The sequence below is a fragment of the Phyllostomus hastatus genome, unplaced genomic scaffold (genome assembly GCF_019186645.2).
Source record: "Phyllostomus hastatus isolate PE091 unplaced genomic scaffold, TTU_PhHast_1.1 phas_contig_57, whole genome shotgun sequence".
NCBI classification, from domain to species: domain Eukaryota; kingdom Metazoa; phylum Chordata; class Mammalia; order Chiroptera; family Phyllostomidae; genus Phyllostomus; species Phyllostomus hastatus.
The window spans coordinates 4,282,174-4,290,028 of NW_025333912.1; positions in this window are offsets into that span (position 1 = coordinate 4,282,174).

Here is a 7,855-nt window from a genome sequence, read left to right on the forward strand (position 1 = left end):
CGCAGCTCGCGCTCAATCCACTGAGCTATGCCAGCCAGGGCTTGTCTTTATTATTTTTAATTTGAGCTTGAAATTTGAAAAGGACAATATTTAAGATTTTTTTCAGAGAGGACAAGATATGAACTTGTCATATAGGTAATTGTTAAACTTTGTAAGCCAATTAAAACAGGAGCTCTGTTAAACTTAAGATAATTTATAGTCTAATTTATTACTCTTTATTTATTATATTTGCTCAGAAAATATTTCACACTCACACAATAGAAGAATATTACCTAAATCTTGGGCAAACTAGGGATTTCTGAAGAACTTTATAACTGGACCTGTCCCTGTGCCATTATGGACAGTGTTTTAATTTTTTTTTTATATTTTTATTCATTCACTTATTTATTTATTTATTTAGAAAGAGGGGAAGGGAATGATAGGGAGAGAAACATCACTGTGTGGTTGCCTCTCACACACCCGCTACTGGGGGTCTGACCTGGCCTGAAACCCAGGCATGAACCCAGGCATGTGCCCTGACTAGGAACTGAACCAGCAACCCTTTGGTTCACAGGCTGGCATTCAATCCACTGAGCCACACCAGCCAGGGCATAGACTGTGTTTTTAAATACTTGTTCAGGTAGATTATGGATCAATCTGGGGACACAACTTTAGGATTTATTAACACCTTGTTCATACGTAGATCACATGGAGTGTTCTCTCACATCTTGACTTTGTTCATTTGCATATTTTTGTGGACTTTTCTATTTTCCTTTGAGAAAGGAGAAAGAAAAAGTCATGCTTCCAGAACACCTTAGATTTCTCAGGAGATTACTAAACTCCATTCAAGTCACGGAGAATAAGTCCTACTGTATTTGGATTTTCATTCTAGCACACATTCAGTCTCATTTATATAGTTGTTATATAAACCAAATTAAGCCATATTAAAGTCCTCTATTCTTTGTTTTAAATGCATTTGCCTGGAGTTAGCCAAACTGCAAAGTTGAGAGCCAACTGTCATGTTTAGAGGGTATGCAGTCCTCCATAACACTGCTCTCAACTCTGATACTAACTGTGAATTTGGGGTTCCCAAAACCACCCTGTTTCAAAAGTTTGCTAGAAAGACTCACAGATTTCATAGAAAACTGTTATATTCAGTTACAGTTTATTACGGGGAAAGCTTACAGGTCGAAATTAGCCAATGGAAGAAACACATAAAGCAAAATCTGGCAGAGTTCCAAACACAAAGCTTCCATTGTCTTCTCCCATCAGTAAGGATGTTGTTTCCGTCCCAGCATCAAGATGTGACAATATTCGTAGATTATCACCAACCAGGTCCAGGGATTTTATTGGGACTTCATCACCTAGGCATAACTGACTCACTGACTGACCGACTGACTGATTGATTGATTGCCCACATGGCTCAATTCATCTCCTGGTTGATCACATAGTTGGTCTTTCTCTAATGGCCAATCCCTACCCTAAACAAAGACAGTCCTATCAGGTATGATATAGATTAGCTCCCAGAAGTCAAGGGCAAAGGCCAGACCTCTCTTTGGGCAAGGCCAAATTATTTACCATACACTGAAAAGAATTTCCATTTTTTTCTTTTTATTTAATTTTTTTCTTTCATTGTATAGATTTTCTCCCTCTTGATGGTGATACTTCTGATTACATATAAATGACAGGCTTTTATGACCAATAAATCAATACATTTTCAGTTATTTAATTCATAATGACCTACAGGCAAGATAAATAAAACAGAGTGCGAGAACAAACAATCAAAAAAAAAACATAAGGAGATAGTTAGATCCTCTGCCTTCTGCTACCCTACTGTAACAAGATTCCCTGTGTCCGTCTGACTGCCATCTAACATACATCAAATGACCATATCATAAACAAACAAAATACCAGATTTCATGTTGCTACCACCAGCAGGTAAACACAAATCAAAACCAGAACAAATTCAGACTTGGCTATAACTCATAACAGAACCAGACACAGAGAAAGAGATTTATTCAGTAAAGTTCTATTGCCACATGAGAGTCAACTCAAGAGCCAGAAAGATTATGTCTAGGTGAAAAGAGTCCTTCTAGCACTCTTCTCTGGCAGCACAGACTACTCAGGGCCAATAGGTAAATCATTTAGACAGAAAATTTACTTCCAAAGAAAGTTACTGGGTGGGCTGGAGTGGGAGTAAAAGGGAGAAAACTGTACTTGAACAATGATTAAAATAAAATTCTAAAAAAAATTTTTAAAAAGAAAGTTACTAAGGCCAGTTTCTAAATGGTTTGCTCATCAAAAACCAAAATAGAACAAATAAATAAAAGAAAAATACTCACAAAGTTACCAAGGTTGCCAAGTTTACAATTGGTTTGTTAATAAAAGAAAAATAGTAATTTTTTCACACACTTATCTTACCTGTAAAACTGTCTTTCATCTTCAGATATCAACATTGCAGAAGTCAGGGGTAGAGTTAATTTTCTTTAGGAGTCAATAATTTACAGAAAGGCTCACGGTTTCATTTAATTTAGGATCTAGAACTAGACCTTGGTTTTGTTGTGTCTTGTTTTTGTTTCTCAGAGTACAAACTGGTGTGTATGTTTCCTTTCTGTGGGATGTTATAGGCATGTTTACCCTTAGTGGAAGTAGGTAGTGTCGATTTTGTTCCACATTCCTTTAGCTTACTTCTTGATATCTCCCTCCTCTGGTCTATTTAAATTATTGTATGCATTTAATTGCTTGGAAAAGGTTACCATTTAGTGAGCACTTAATTTATGTCAAATAAAAATATGATCTTGTTTAATAGTCACAATAACTCTGTGAGGTAGATATTATTCTTATTTTACTTACAAGGAAAGTGCCAGAGAAGTTAAATCATTGACTCAAGGACCCATAAATAGTAAGAGGCGAAGCGGAGATTTGAACTCGTTTTGTTCATTACTTACTTCTTTTGTATTGTAACTCTTTTGCATTCATCTGCTTTCTCTGCCAATTGTCAGCTCCTTGAGGGCAGGGATTATGCCTTGCATGTCCTTAAATGATGAGAACAAGTTATAGGGTCTAGCATGTAGTAGGAATATAAACTAATGAGCTGTCCTTTGGTATCTTACAACTGTTAACATGCATAGATACTATTTTTTTTATAAAAGATAATGTAAGGTCCCGGTGGACAAGGAATGTTGAAGTTAGAGCAAAGATATGAATGTCAAAGATAGAGGCCAGCTAATCATTTGTTCAGGGCCAAATCACAATATAGGTCAGGGTGTGGACCATTGCTTTACAAGTGAGAAGCACAATTTTGACAATGCATCCAGAGTTGATTAGTTCAGAGGAAATGACTCATTTTGTCCAAGCACAGAAGAAAGTGATGAGTGGGTGTAACTGTATTTTAGCTGGTCAGAGATGAGACTTTCTTGGGCTGCACTGTACAGTTAGGTGACACGGTTTACCAGAATCACAATTAGTTATTTGTTCCCTGGGTAGACTAGCTTTCAAACATTTATGTCTCAATGTTCAGGAAACCTTTTAACTGAAATAGTGAGGACCTCAATTAAACAGATGCTCTTGATTTATAGAGACCACAGGGTAAAGTGAAGGAAAGACTTCAAAGTTCTTACAGGAACTTGTTAGAATGTATGGGGCATGGAGGACCTAAGCCACCACCTATGCTGGAACAAAGAAGGTATGTGTCACTGGCTGAATACCTGACTTCCAGGTTCCCTATTATCAGAAGCTACTCAGGCATAGCCTCAGGCCTCTTGCTGGAAAGCTGTTGAATCCTCACTGCCTCTCCCCTCTCCCTTGAACTTTTCCCAGAAACAAGGCCCATTAATCTCCTGGACTCTGTCACCGAATCAGCCATCCCTCACCAGAGGACATTGTCTTGCAAACACCTATACCTTGGGACAGATCATCAGGGTGACTCACCTCCCTGGGGTCTGCTATACACCCTTAAAAACCCTCCTACCCTTTCCCTTGCTGTTGTAGTCTGCTCAGATTCAGCCCACCTGATGGCAGTTTCCCCCCTCAAATAAAAGCCCTTAATCGGACCTTTTTGGCTCCCAGTCTTTTCTTAGCCACCTTGGTTACCAAACAGTACTGATTTGATGGCAGGACATCCTCAGAAAGTGCTGAAGTGGACAGAGAGAGATAATAGGGTCATGAGAGAAAATCATTGTATATATATTTCCATGAGCCAGACCAAGCAAGAAAGCATGGCTATTAGAACAGATGGTCTGAGGTTTGAGCCTGTTTCTGTCCATCTCCCAACATATGTCCAAATATGCCTGTTTCTTCCAAGCACCCATGGTCTCCTGGAAAGAAATGTCTTTAGCAGAAAGAAAAACATGTCACAAAAACCTGACACCTGCTGGATTGGGAGTAAAAAGGAGAAAACTGTGTTTGAACGATGATTAAAATAAAATAAAAAATAAATAAATAAATAAAAATTGAAAAAAAAAAAACCCTGACACCTTTAAGAAAACAGGTTAGGAGACACAAAAGCTGATTCCCTGCTACCTGAAGAGGAATGTGAACTTAAAAGTGGTGATCTACAGAAGATGGGAAACGGTGTGAGCAGCACTCGTATTCAATAAAGTGGCAGCAGTCAACAGAGCAGAAGGACGGCAATACTAGCTGGAACCAGAGCAAGGGAATACAGAATGGTAGGCAGCACTGTGATTGTACAATAGAACAATCCCCATCTCCATCCTCTGGCAACTCCTAATGGAAACAGGGAGGGAGGTTGTATTATCTTGGGTTATTTAACTTCTCTGACAAGGAAAATGAGGGTGATAATAAGAGTAACTGCTGTTTAGGTTTGTTGTGAGGATTGCATCATATGATGAGCACTGAAGATAAACAAATATATTAGTCATTACATAGATAAAAATGTTAATTCATTCATTTTAAAGTAAATCATTTACAAGCCACTCCAATACCAGTCTTATTGTTCTGAGAATGTACCAGGTACACTCGTGCCTTTTTATCTTTGAACATGCTGTTCTCTTGGCCTGGAATGATCTTTCTGTAGACAGCTCCATACAGTCATTTACTCAAATATCACCTCAATAAGGACTCTCCTGGCCATCCTGGAACATCTTACTCCCCTATCCTGTTTAGTTTTTCTTTGTAGCACTTAGTATTATCTAATACACTAGATATTTATTTTCTGCTTCTCTTCATTAGAATATAAGTTCTATAGTATAAAGATTTTTCTGTGTTTCATTCACTACATCCTAAGTGCCTGTAAGAATGTCTGGCACAGAGTAGATACTCAAATATTTGTCAAATACATGAAAGATGTTCACCATCCAGAACATCTCATTTCAGTCACAAGGCACGTAGGAAGTCTCTGAGCAAAAAGATATCTTTTGCTACTATCAGTAGGTTTCAAAAAGTACCTGGATGTTGGGAACTGCCCTGCCTGGTGGCAGAAGCTGTAACCCCCACCTAGGCTAAGGCTAAGGGAATGCCCTTGGAACCGTAAGCCAGCAAGGAGACAAGCTTATCTCCCTGACAGGAGCGCCGCTTCTGCTCTTTCATACCTCACCCTGCCTGGACCCCAATGTTTGGTTGGTTAGCCAATGACGGGTAAGATTCCCCAGGGGGGGAACGACTTAAGACAGGCACGATCACTTGGGAGGCCCCCAAAAGAAGGACTTTGGAGGGTACGGCAAAAGGGGGTGATGGACTCTCGCCCTTTGGCTTTGACAGAGCCCGAGTCCTCCTGCTCTGCAAGAAAATCTCTTAATCTCTTGGCTGCCTTACTTCTCTTGCTCCACCTAAGCCTGAAACAATGACAGGGTGGTGCTGCCCTGTGCTGGAAAGGGCAGATTCCCCAGGTGATCAGGCCTAAGAAAGAACATGTAAATTCCTGTGAAACCTTCTTTGTTTAGAATGCTCTCAGTTGAATGAGAAGGGTCCAAGGAGGAAGTTAGTTTGTTCCTTAAAGTCTTACAGCTCTTTGACCCTGACTCAAAATAGACCCTCAGAGTTCCTTGTTACCTATCATTTGATCCTTACTTCCTCGCAATGAGTTATGTGCTTTACCTGAATTCTTATGCAAAATGAACCCAACAAAAGCCGGTTTGGACGGTAAATCGGCAAGCTCCCCACTAGAGGGGGTGGCCATTCCGTCCCTACTTCTTCACAGAAACTGCTCTGTCTCTGTGCATATTTTTTCCTCGAGTTTTGATGAGCCATCCGCAGCGTTCCGTGATCACTGCTGGCCGGTGACCCATGCATCACCTGGAGCCTCTGCTAGCACCTTGAAATAATTTAATCCCTTCATTCATTGTCTCGAACACCGGCCCGCAGTTTCCGTGGAGTTTTCAATGAGACAAGATACATTCACACAGACTACCGAGTCCTGTGGAGGAAAAGGGACAGTACGGCTACTCTCTCAATGGAAGAAAGCCCCAACCCTTCCCTTGAAAGGTTTTTATTGGTTTTCAATTTTCACAGGAATACAGTTAAAGCTCATTAATCATTGTTAGGCAGTAAGGATCAAACAATGGATAGCATACAAAGAACTATGAGGGCTTATTCTGAGTCAGGGTCTGTTAGCTAAAAGGCCATAAAACTCACTTCCTGCTTTGACCCTTATCATTTAGTTGAGAGCATTCTTAGCAAAGTAGGTTTCACAGGATTTTATGTATTCTTTCTTAGGCTTGATCGACCTAGGGAACCTGCCCTTTCCAGCACAGGACTGCACTGCCATCTGTCGTTGTTTCAGGCTTAAGTCAGGCAGAGGAAGTTAGGCAGACAAGAAATTAGGAGATTTCTTGCAGACAGAATGAGGACTCAGGCTATGTCAAAGCCAAGGGCGAGGGTCCATCACCCCCTTTTGCTGTAGCCCCCCAAGTCCTTCCCTGGGGCCATGTGATCTTGCCTGTCTTGGGTCATCCCTCCCTTGGGGAATCTCATCGTCATTGGCTAACCAATCAAGCACTGGGGGCCAAGCAGGGTGACGTAAAAGGAGCAGAAGCTGCACTCCTGCCAGGGAGATAAGCTTTGTCTGCTTACTGGCTTATGGTCCAAGAATCACTCACTCAGCCTTAGCCGCGGGGGGGGGGGGGGGGCGCGGGGGGGCGGGTTACAGCTTCTGAAAACAGGCAGGGCGGTTCCTAACAATTCATTCGTTACAGTTGTTCATTTACTAATTCATTATTCATATTTATGAAGCCCCTATTATGTGCCAGATATTAGCCTAGTACTGGGGCTCTGGCAATGAACTTTCATGGAGCTTACAGTCTACAATAGTTGGGACAGGGATGGGGTTGGGGGTGGAGAGAGAACAAAAGAACTGTTTCTTTTCCTTGTCGTTGTACCATATTAAGAATTACTAAATTTATCTGCCCTTCTGGGTTATCTATCCTCTTTCATTTTCTTATCCTTACACTCCCTGGTGTTGTCTCCCCTGGATCTAGTACTCGAAGTATTGAAACTCTTACTTTTTACTTGCTACAGGGAATCATCAATTACCACATTTGGTCAAGATGCAAATACAAAAAAAATCAGCTCTGAACCCCTGAGCTGATGATATGTATTGGCATTGTGCAGACAACTTCTAGGAAATGGTACAGGAAAGAAGTTTCTCACTGAATAGTTTCACTTCTCTTTGTTTGAAGGGTGCAAGCTTTAGACATAAGGAAAAGAACTTTACTTTTTGTAGATACTCATTCATTAAATATTTACAAACGACTTCTTCATGACCAGCACATGATGCCCTATAAAGATACAAGTAAATGAAAGATATAGATTCTATTCTCTAGCTGATGGCACTTCCATTAAGGAGACCAGGCCAAAGGGGGAAAAAAGTAAGTTTTATAAAACCATAAAGAAAAGTGTTTCTACTTCATCTGAGTCCCCT